Source organism: Camelus dromedarius, chromosome 11, assembly GCF_036321535.1.
Source record: "Camelus dromedarius isolate mCamDro1 chromosome 11, mCamDro1.pat, whole genome shotgun sequence".
NCBI classification, from domain to species: domain Eukaryota; kingdom Metazoa; phylum Chordata; class Mammalia; order Artiodactyla; family Camelidae; genus Camelus; species Camelus dromedarius.
The window spans coordinates 18006294-18013382 of NC_087446.1; the positions used below are offsets into that span (position 1 = coordinate 18006294).

Here is a 7089-nt window from a genome sequence, read left to right on the forward strand (position 1 = left end):
TCTTTTTCAATTTTTTTTTTCGACTTTGCGTGACATTTGGTGAATAATTTTGCAATGACAAGAAGAAAAAATTTTACCTCTGAAATTTGTATTCCTAGAAAATGTCTAGGTTTACCAGCTTCTAAATAGTAATGTTCCACAATTGACATCTGCTTATCCTTAAGCATTGACCAGCAGATTTCTGGAATTAATTTTACACGTAAACCTTATGAATATCATTGTAAGTACCTCTAAACATTTTAACATTTATTTAGAGTGGATTTGACAACTAGCCTATGCTCAACTGGGGCTTGTAGCAACGACCGTTTAATAATTATATCTTGGATTTTCAAATGCTCAGAATAACATTTATTTAGTGCTTTTATAATTTTCTAAGTAGCTTCACATACATCAACAGCTCATGAGAGTCTTTCAACAAGCTCATGAAATAGCCATAGGTTATTTCTTTTAAAATACTGTGACAATTATTACTTCACTTGCATTTTCTCCTTTTTTATTTCAGGAAAGTCAGCTTGAATTTAAATGTAATATATCTTTATTGACGTTGTTTGAATAATTTTATTATTTTCAATTATTTTTAGTTCTTTTGTCTAACAAAGACTAGATTGGTTTGTGGTTCTTGATGACTGAATTTTGCTCTGCTTTCTATTTGATGTGAAATCAATAGCTATTTCTTTTTTTTTTTTTTCTTTTCAGCCCACTTAACCTCCTTGTGTGTCAGTAGGGAGATACCCACGTGTGATTCATTTCAGTCTCTGCTTCTTATTTCTGGGGGAGTAACTGTACTTAGTAATCATCACCCATAAGTGGCTAGCTGTTGGGCAAGAGATGAAGTTGCTTTTGTAGCTGCATGTCTAGGATGGGATTTAATCGTAAGAGAAAAATGATATCCTATCACACTGAAATTTTATCCTGCCCAAGGGACATTTAGGCATGGGAGGTTAGCCAAGGGATGCCGAGGGAACAGCTGATGCAGCTGAGACTGGTTCTCAGTCCTAGAGAACTGGGTTGCTGGTGCTTAGAGGAATGACAGGCACTGGAAGGTACTTGTCGTTTGGTTTAGATAAGATTATATTGCTCTGAATACAGGAAATAGACCGCCAGTTTAGAATATTGCACGATAATACTTGGTATTTGGAAGATCTCAGTAACACAAGAAATGAGGAAATTCCTTTTTGGTAGTTATCCTGCTTCACAGATACATTTATGCAATTTTGAGAATACATCCAATGTCTAATGAGGCAAGACGGTTTGAAGGAAGCAGGAGTGTCACTGCTATGAGTTAAAAGCTTAAACAATTTATTACAATAAACTATGTGAGCAACATCTGGTTGATTTTTAGGGATGATTTGAAATTCCCTGGTGAATTTTTTTTTAATAATTTATAAATGTGTGATTGGGTCAACAATTAAGCTGATTACTCAAAATGTATATTTCTTGGTAAAACTAGTTAACTGTTCACAAGGGTATAGTGAAATGGAAAAGACTGTTTTTAAAAATGCAAAGCCATAAAAGCAAAGGGCAGGGAGACAAGGAGAGCCGATACAGAAACAGACTCATTCCATGCATAATTAAATAAAATTAACGCTTTGATAGAGAATATAAAATTGCTCATTATTGCTAATTAATGCTAAAACTTCAACTGTTCAGCATATACCATTGCAGTCTTTAGCTTTGACCGTAATCCCTCCAGTCTCTCTCCCTACGGGTTTCTTCCTCCCTGATTCCAAGCAAGTAGAGATTGTTCCATCTTGATTAGGAGAGAATCCAGCTTGACCCCCACTGATCCCCTGAGTCCTCACTTCATGTTGCTCTGTTCTTGCCCTGTCAGAATTCTCTGTTTGGTCACCACATCCAGGGACACTGCTGAACTTTTTTCCTTAAAACAGTTCATGTAAGTAAAAGCACCCAGTGCAAGATTGGCACACAAATAGTTATACTTTTTTCCTTTGTTTAAAATCCAAGGGTTTATTTTTAGACTCTGTTTCCTCTGATCTCTCCATGACATTTAACACAGTTGACATCCATCCACTTGAATGGATGGTTTTCTAGTTTAGGTTTTCCACGTTCTTTCTCTACAGATTTCTGTTACACTGACATTCTTTTCCACTTCCAAGTCAACACTACACGACTGTCCTTCTGACCATACAGGCATACCTCGTTTTATTATGCTTTGCTTTATTTTGCTTCTCAGGTATTTTGTTTCCTACAAATTGAAGGTTTGAGACAACTCTGCATCGAGCAAGTCTATCGGAGTCACTTTTCCAACAGCATTTGCTTAGTTCACATCTCTGTCTCATTTTGGTAATTCTCGTGATATTTTGAACTTGTAAAAGTATTACTATATTGTTATGGTGATCTGTGATCTTTGATGTTATTGCTGCAAAAAGATTACAACTTAAGGAAGGCTCAGGTGATGGTTAGCATTTTTTAGCAATAAAGTAGTTTAATTGAGATATATGCATTGTTTTTTAGACATAATGATATTGCACACTTAATAGGCTAGAGGATAGCATAAACATAACTTCTGTTTGTGCCTGGGAAGCCAAAAAATTTGAGTGACTCACTATATTGCAATATTTGCTTTTCGGTGAACCTGCAGTATCTCTGAGAGGCTGGTACTTCTTCAACTTTTTCGATGATGTATCTTTTTTATCCCACTCTTTGATCGTAATGAGCTCATCTACGAGGCTACAGTTCTCTAAGAAGTGGAAGACTCCCGGCACTATACAGTAACTTCTCATTCTTAACCATATTCTATTTTTAAAATTTCAAATTGTCCATTAGATACTTCCACTTGGATGTTCTGCTGTTAAAATGCTCCAAACCAACATTTCTCAAAGTGAATTAATCATTTTTTATCCAAAACCAGCTACATTTACATAACTCCCACTTACTCATGGCATAGTATTATTCTCATTTATTTCCCAGGCTTAAAACTTTGTTTCACACTTGACTTTATTTTTTTCTTTTCCTATTTTATTTTATTTTATTTTTTTTGTCTATTAAGAAGCCTGATCAGTCTTTAGGTTCAGTAAAGTTGTTCTTGGGAAATGGCTCTAGTTGACAGAGTCTCCATCCCAACACCAATGTTAATACCTTTTTTCCCAGGTCTTTGTTAAATCACTATCACACCCACTTGGAAAACAGGGGAGACATTTCAATGTTATTAATCTGTGCATAGTAGAATATCCCATTAGGGCTTACCTATTTTTTTAAAAATATTTTTTTTACTATTTCTTTCTGTATGATATGTAAGTTTATTAAATACAAAGGGTAAACAAAGTAGTGATGTTGGCAGTTTATCTCGTTCTGAAGAATTTTTAAGCTGTATCATTCTAGTTCTTTAAATTTTTTTTCCAGTTTCATGGAGAAATAATTGACATACATCACTGTATAAGTGAGGCATACAGCATTATGGTTTGATTTACATGTATTGTGAAATGATTACCACAATGGATTCAGCTAACAATCTGTCTTCTTATATAGATGCACTAAAAAGAAAAGAAATGAAGAACAAGAGAAAAATGAAAATAACTTTCTCTTTGTGATAAGAACTCTTAACTCTCATAACAGCTTTCCTATATATCATACACCAGCCATAATCATCATGTTGTACATTGCATCCTGTAGTAATTACTTACAATTTAAAAAAATCTTTCTCAAGAGAGGTGCCAGAATTTTGCCTTGGAATCATAAAAGGTACCATCGACCTTCATCTTCCTCCAAAGATATAAGGGTTCTTCAATAGCAGGGTAAAACTGTCTTTGATTCACAGAGTATTAACTTCTTCAGAAGAGTAACAACCTTGTGTTTGAAGAATATAAGAAGAAAAGCTGCCTGACACCCTGGGGAGGGAACCTAAAGTGGTCTCTGGTTGGTTGACATTGAACTAACCCAGACCCCCAGAAGTTGAGAGCTAAGACCTACAAGTGTTGGGAGCTCAAGTGAGAGGCACTCTTCCCTTAGCACCGAGGAAGCGGGTTCCTCCATCTGTACGGAATGACAGTGGCCTGAGTTTGGATCTGTATTATCAGGTCATTGTTTGAGTGGTATTGATTCTTGAATTGTGTAGAACCCAGCTTCAACAAGGCTACCCACATAGCAGTAAGAAGCAATGCACAAGACACTAGTGTTCTTTCTGGCAGGTTCCTCATTTGAAGTGTATATTCTCTTATACTACTATTTAAATGTTTCATTCTCATAAGCCATTGTTCCCAGTAGGACAGAAAGCTTCTTTAGTACAGGAATGGTTCTCTGCCACTTTTGTTATCTCTTTTAGTGTGTGGGGGGGGTCCTCTGCCTTGCACATAGTAGGTCCACACTAAGTTTGCTGACTGAGTAATCATTCTTTAGAGATTCCTTCCTCCTGTTCTATCACGTGAGGACTCCTGAGTTACATTTAAATTTACAGTTGGGCAACAAACAAATATCTCAAGCAAAATTATAAAGTATCTTGAAGTGAGAAAATCTGAAGAAAAGGCTGTATTTGAATTATTAAATTACAATGCTGAAGCAAGAAGTAAAGGTCTTTGCTATATTAAAGATAGTAGAAATATGAATTAGGCTTTATGAACCAAGTTAGGGAAAATATGTATTATTGTATTATTACTCTGATTACTATACATGTGTTCTGGAAAACTCAGAGTTGCAAAATTAGAGGTTATAATCCTGATAATTATTTCCAAACTTTTTTTGTAATTGATTTGTTGGATACAAATTTAATCAACTTGTATGGGTAAAATATATCCTCCCAGAGAGTTCCTTTTAAAGAGTTTTGAAGGATTTCAAAAGTTAGATGTTCTACAAAAATAACATGTTGTGAACATTCTTCTTTTCAGAACTTTGAAACAGAGTTGGAAGCCTCCCACAGACATCAGGATGTAACAGCCTGTAGAAAGACTGGTGAAAATTTTAGGGGAAAAAAAGGTAATAAAACGGTTATAAATCCCAACTACAGACTTTGGATCTCAGTTTTCAAATGAATAGTTTGATTGAGTCATCTCTTAAAACTCTCAAAGGAAGTCAGATGCTCCTGAGTAAATTTTTTGGGTATATACGTTCCCAAATATGTGCTTTGCTAGGGTTTGCACTTGCCTTCAATGGAACAAATCTATGCCTGCAATCACTTTAACTTTTCCTCATGAAAATCTCATCACTTCTAAGGGATCTCAGAGTTCAGGAAAGAAATCGGAAGGACTATATATTTTTCTCATCATCTGTACATCATCTATGAGCTTTTTGTTCAATTTGGCTTCATTTTTGAATTAATGAAATTGTCTTTGGGCATATGTTCTTATGACCAGCATTCAGTTTATATTTCTCCACTCATACCCTATTTGGTAGCATTGGCAAGAAAGAAATGGTTCTTACCTAGATGTTTCTAAAGATAATAGGGAAATTTTCTTATAAAGGAAATAATCATCTATCTTCACTAGCCCCAGGATCTGTCATTCTAATTGGATACTGTGTACAGCCCAGCGTGGAAGAGTTAAATAAACTTTGGTTCTTAGGTAGATTAATGATAGCTGGTATTACCACAGAACAAACACGGTTGTATGGCGGAAGTAATAAGAGTTGCCCTTTTAAGTAAGACTCCCGATTCAGCTGGAAATAAAACTGGCTTCATGAGCACTCATGACATCAAGTTTATACATTACTAGGAGAACCTCACTAATCTGCAAAGCATCAAGGAAACAGACATTAGCTTTCACATCTGCTCTCCTATGACAGTTAGTACAGGAGCTGAGATGCGACTCTGCATTCCATGTCATGTGATTTAGGCCCTATATCCATCCTTTCCATCAGTTTCCATCTCGAATTGCAGATTGTGACTTGAATCGTGTTTATGCAGAAGAGTCACTCAGTGAGTAAAATGTTGAGGGTCTCAGGATGAAATGCCTTGGTTTGTCATAAACAGAGTTGGGGTCCTTGTTGAGCTAAGTAATATGTTCCTTTTAAGAAACAGGAAATGTTTGAGAATTTTTTGAGAGTAGGAAATCAAATTAAAGCCCACGTGTGCATGCATATTCTCACTATGTCTAGTGTCACTTTTTGACACTACTTAGGTGCCAATAAGGAATCATTTAAATAGTAGATTTTAATGAAACATATAAATCAGAAACATGATAGTTCATTTTCATCAAATGTGTAGACTGAACCCTCACATGTAATATCTTAGGAACTCTGAGGTTTAAAAGTTTTCCAGGCAGTAAATCAGACTTGCAGTGAAGGTTCAAATACACTTCTATCCATCTGTCTGTCTGTCTGTCTATTATGTCTGCATCTATCTATATTACATAAAATGTAATGTGTAGTTTGAGTATTTGGGGATTGCAGGCAGTGATAACATGAAGTTATGGAAAAGAGTTATTTTTTTTTAATGGTAATTTTGCCTGAGGGCTGTACCTGCTATTTGTCCACTATCCATATTATTTATAATAAGTTAACTTTTCTGTTTGAATTCCCAACAGCTGTGGTTGGGGGGAGGCGGGCATTCCGTGAGTGGAATAAACAAATCAACAAGCTGGTCTTTGCTGGTGTTTTAGTTCCTAAAGGCATCTTTGCCAAAAACATTAGAAGAAACCAATAACCCGTCAATGGAAGCTGATGAACTTCCTCCCCCAACTGGCCCTCATCAATCCGTTGGCAAGAGGAAAAGGTACAGCCCTGTCACTGTGTTTGATGGAATAAAAATGAGTAAAAGTCCACAGATACCTACCCACGTCCAGTTCCTTTAAGAGTTCAAGGCTGTTCCCTTGCTCTCCTGTTCCACAGAGCTTCCGGTCTAGGACTTGGGACTTTGAATACTTGGAGAGAAACAGGATTTCCTTTAAGGGAGATACATTTTGCAAAGACCTGTTGAGTTGAGGAGCAAAACTGTCTGCTGTTTCTGAACTTTTTTTCACATATTCAGTTTAGACTCTCTACAGGGTTGAATAACTAAAAGGTGACCCTAACTTTCTGTTTACGACTTATTTTATACTTACTGAGTGTTCCGTGCAGTACGGTTTTGAATTCACTGATAAGGACAGTTGAATGTATAATTCTTCTCTATATTGAGCTACTCAAATAGAAATTCCCTTCCCT

At 36.0% G+C, this 7089-nt stretch overlaps 1 long non-coding RNA gene across 1 annotated transcript in view; it reads left to right on the forward strand.

Moving 5' to 3' along the window:
* LOC116156465 (uncharacterized) overlaps positions 1 to 4951 on the forward strand; it is a 196652-nt gene extending 191701 nt beyond the window's left edge. The window contains exon 7 of the long non-coding RNA XR_004140296.2: positions 4842 to 4951. This is a non-coding gene — a long non-coding RNA (uncharacterized LOC116156465). The remainder of the gene's footprint in view (positions 1 to 4841) is intronic.
* Positions 4952 to 7089: the final 2138 nt, after the last annotated feature.